Raw genomic sequence first — 4,489 nt, 5'->3', positions numbered from 1 at the left:
GTGATAGAGAGTGTCAGAGTGTGTCACAGAATGTCTGAGAGTGTCAGAGAGTGTCAGTGTGTGATAGAGAGTGATAGAGAGTCTCTGAGAGTGTCAGAGTGTGTCAGAGAGTGTCAGAGAATGATAGAGAGTGATAGAGAGTGTCATAGAGTGTCATTGAGTGACAGAGAGATTCAGAGAGTGTCAGAGAGTGATCGAAAGTGTCAGAGAGTGCTAGAGTGTGTCAGAGAGTGTCAGAGAATGACAAAGGGTGATAGAAATTGTCTGAGATTGTCAGAGAGTGTCAGAGAGAGTCATGGAATGATAGAGAGTGTCATAGTGTGTCACAGAGTGTCTGAGTGTGTCAGAGAGTGTCAGAGATTGATAGAGAGTATCTGAGAGTGTCTGTGAGTGTCAGAGAGTGTCAGAGAGTGTCAGAAAGTGACAAAGGGTGATATAAATTGTCTGAGATTGTCAGAGAGTGTCAGGGAGTGTCAGAGAGAGTCATGGAATGATAGAGAGTGTCATAGTGTTTCACAGAGTGTCTGAGTGTGTCAGAGAGTGTCAGAGAGTGATAGAGAGTTACAGAGAGTGTCAGAGAGTGTCAGAGAGTGATAGAGAGTGATAGAGTGTGTCAGAGAGTGTCATAGAGTGATAGAGAGTGTCAGAGAGTGATAGAGAGTGTCAGACAGTGATAGAGAGTGATAGAGAGTGTCAGAGAGTGTCAGAGAGTGATAGAGAGTGTCAGAGAGTGATAGAGAGTGTCAGAGAGTGATAGAGAGAGCCTGAGCGTGTCTGAGAGTGACAGAGAGTGACAGAGAGTGATAGAGAGTGATAGAGAGTGATAGACATTGTCTGAGACAGTCCGAGAGTGTCAGAGAGTGATAGAGAGTGTCAGAGAGTGTCAGAGAGTAATAGAGAGTGATAGAGCGTGTCAGAGAGTGTCATAGAGTGATAGAGAGTGTCAGAAATGTGTCAGAGAGTGATAGAGAGTGATAGAGAGTGTCAGAGTGTGTCAGAGAGTGTCATAGAATGTCTGAGAGTGTCAGAGAGTGTCAGAGAGTGTCAGTGTGTGATAGAGAGTGATAGAGAGTCTCTGAGAGTGTCAGAGAGTGTCAGAGAACGATAGAGAGTGATAGAGAGTGTCATAGAGTGTCATTGAGTGATAGAGAGTTTCAGAGAGTGTCAGAGAGTGATCAAGAGTGTCAGAGAGTGCTAGAGTGTGTCAGAGAGTGTCAGAGAATGACAAAGGGTGATAGAAATTGTCTGAGATTGTCAGAGAGTGTCAGAGAGTGTCAGAGAGAGTCATGGAATGATAGAGAGTGTCATAGTGTGTCACAGAGTGTCTGAGTGTGTCAGAGAGTGTCAGAGAGTGATAGAGAGTTACAGAGAGTGTCAGAGAGTGTCAGAGAGTGATAGAGAGTGATAGAGAGTGTCAGAGTGTGTCAGAGAGTGTCATAGAGTGATAGAGAGTGTCAGAGTGTGTCACAGAATGTCTGAGAGTGTCAGAGAGTGTCAGTGTGTGATAGAGAGTGATAGAGAGTCTCTGAGAGTGTCAGAGTGTGTCAGAGAGTGTCAGAGAATGATAGAGAGTGATAGAGAGTGTCATAGAGTGTCATTGAGTGACAGAGAGATTCAGAGAGTGTCAGAGAGTGATCGAAAGTGTCAGAGAGTGCTAGAGTGTGTCAGAGAGTGTCAGAGAATGACAAAGGGTGATAGAAATTGTCTGAGATTGTCAGAGAGTGTCAGAGAGTGTCAGAGAGAGTCATGGAATGATAGAGAGTGTCATAGTGTGTCACAGAGTGTCTGAGTGTGTCAGAGAGTGTCAGAGATTGATAGAGAGTATCTGAGAGTGTCTGTGAGTGTCAGAGAGTGTCAGAGAGTGTCAGAGAGTGACAAAGGGTGATATAAATTGTCTGAGATTGTCAGAGAGTGTCAGGGAGTGTCAGAGAGAGTCATGGAATGATAGAGAGTGTCATAGTGTTTCACAGAGTGTCTGAGTGTGTCAGAGAGTGTCAGAGAGTGATAGAGAGTTACAGAGAGTGTCAGAGAGTGATAGAGAGTGATAGAGTGTGTCAGAGAGTGTCATAGAGTGATAGAGAGTGTCAGAGAGTGATAGAGAGTGTCAGACAGTGATAGAGAGTGATAGAGAGTGTCAGAGAGTGTCAGAGAGTGATAGAGAGTGTCAGAGAGTGATAGAGAGTGTCAGAGAGTGATAGAGAGAGCCTGAGCGTGTCTGAGAGTGACAGAGAGTGACAGAGAGTGATAGAGAGTGATAGAGAGTGATAGACATTGTCTGAGACAGTCAGAGAGTGTCAGAGAGTGATAGAGAGTGTCAGAGAGTGTCAGAGAGTGATAGAGAGTGATAGAGCGTGTCAGAGAGTGTCATAGAGTGATAGAGAGTGTCAGAAATGTGTCAGAGAGTGATAGAGTGTGATAGAGAGTGTCAGAGTGTGTCAGGGAGTGTCATAGAGTGATAGAGAGTGTCAGAGTGTGTCACAGAATGTCTGAGAGTGTCAGAGAGTGACAGTGTGTGATAGAGAGTGATAGAGAGTCTCTGAGAGTGTCAGAGAGTGTCAGAGAACGATAGAGAGTGATAGAGAGTGTCATAGAGTGTCATTGAGTGATAGAGAGTTTCAGAGAGTGTCAGAGAGTGATCGAGAGTGTCAGAGAGTGCTAGAGTGTGTCAGAGAGTGTCAGAGAATGACAAAGGGTGATAGAAATTGTCTGAGATTGTCAGAGAGTGTCAGAGAGTGTCAGAGAGAGTCATGGAATGATAGAGAGTGTCATAGTGTGTCACAGAGTGTCTGAGTGTGTCAGAGAGTGTCAGAGAGTGATAGAGAGTTACAGAGAGTGTCAGAGAGTGTCAGAGAGTGATAGAGAGTGATAGAGAGTGTCAGAGTGTGTCAGAGAGTGTCATAGAGTGATAGAGAGTGTCAGAGTGTGTCACAGAATGTCTGAGAGTGTCAGAGAGTGTCAGTGTGTGATAGAGAGTGATAGAGAGTCTCTGAGAGTGTCAGAGTGTGTCAGAGAGTGTCAGAGAATGATAGAGAGTGATAGAGAGTGTCATAGAGTGTCATTGAGTGACAGAGAGATTCAGAGAGTGTCAGAGAGTGATCGAAAGTGTCAGAGAGTGCTAGAGTGTGTCAGAGAGTGTCAGAGAATGACAAAGGGTGATAGAAATTGTCTGAGATTGTCAGAGAGTGTCAGAGAGTGTCAGAGAGAGTCATGGAATGATAGAGAGTGTCATAGTGTGTCACAGAGTGTCTGAGTGTGTCAGAGAGTGTCAGAGATTGATAGAGAGTATCTGAGAGTGTCTGTGAGTGTCAGAGAGTGTCAGAGAGTGTCAGAGAGTGTCAGAGAGTGACAAAGGGTGATATAAATTGTCTGAGATTGTCAGAGAGTGTCAGGGAGTGTCAGAGAGAGTCATGGAATGATAGAGAGTGTCATAGTGTTTCACAGAGTGTCTGAGTGTGTCAGAGAGTGTCAGAGAGTGATAGAGAGTTACAGAGAGTGTCAGAGAGTGTCAGAGAGTGATAGAGAGTGATAGAGTGTGTCAGAGAGTGTCATAGAGTGATAGAGAGTGTCAGAGAGTGATAGAGAGTGTCAGACAGTGATAGAGAGTGATAGAGAGTGTCAGAGAGTGTCAGAGAGTGATAGAGAGTGTCAGAGAGTGATAGAGAGTGTCAGAGAGTGATAGAGAGAGCCTGAGCGTGTCTGAGAGTGACAGAGAGTGACAGAGAGTGATAGAGAGTGATAGAGAGTGATAGACATTGTCTGAGACAGTCAGAGAGTGTCAGAGAGTGATAGAGAGTGTCAGAGAGTGTCAGAGAGTGATAGAGAGTGATAGAGCGTGTCAGAGAGTGTCAGAGAGTGATAGAGAGTGATAGAGCGTGTCAGAGAGTGTCATAGAGTGATAGAGAGTGTCAGAAATGTGTCAGAGAGTGATAGAGAGTGATAGAGAGTGTCAGAGTGTGTCAGAGAGTGTCATAGAGTGATAGAGAGTGTCAGAGTGTGTCACAGAATGTCTGAGAGTGTCAGAGAGTGTCAGTGTGTGATAGAGAGTGATAGAGTGTCTCTGAGAGTGTCAGAGAGTGTCAGAGAACGATAGAGAGTGATAGAGAGTGTCATAGAGTGTCATTGAGTGATAGAGAGTTTCAGAGAGTGTCAGGGAGTGATCGAGAGTGTCAGAGAGTGCTAGAGTGTGTCAGAGAGTGTCAGAGAATGACAAAGGGTGATAGAAATTGTCTGAGATTGTCAGAGAGTGTCAGAGAGTGTCAGAGAGAGTCATGGAATGATAGAGAGTGTCATAGTGTGTCACAGAGTGTCTGAGTGTGTCAGAGAGTGTCAGAGAGTGATAGAGAGTTACAGAGAGTGTCAGAGAGTGTCAGAGAGTGATAGAGAGTGATAGAGAGTGTCAGAGTGTGTCAGAGAGTGTCATAGAGTGATAGAGAGTGTCAGAGTGTGTCACAGAATGTCTGAGAGTGTCAGAGAGTGTCAGTGTGTGATA

The sequence above is a fragment of the Heterodontus francisci genome, unplaced genomic scaffold (assembly GCF_036365525.1).
Source record: "Heterodontus francisci isolate sHetFra1 unplaced genomic scaffold, sHetFra1.hap1 HAP1_SCAFFOLD_292, whole genome shotgun sequence".
Classification (NCBI taxonomy): Eukaryota; Metazoa; Chordata; class Chondrichthyes; order Heterodontiformes; family Heterodontidae; genus Heterodontus; species Heterodontus francisci.
Note: the sequence above shows the minus strand (reverse complement) of the source record.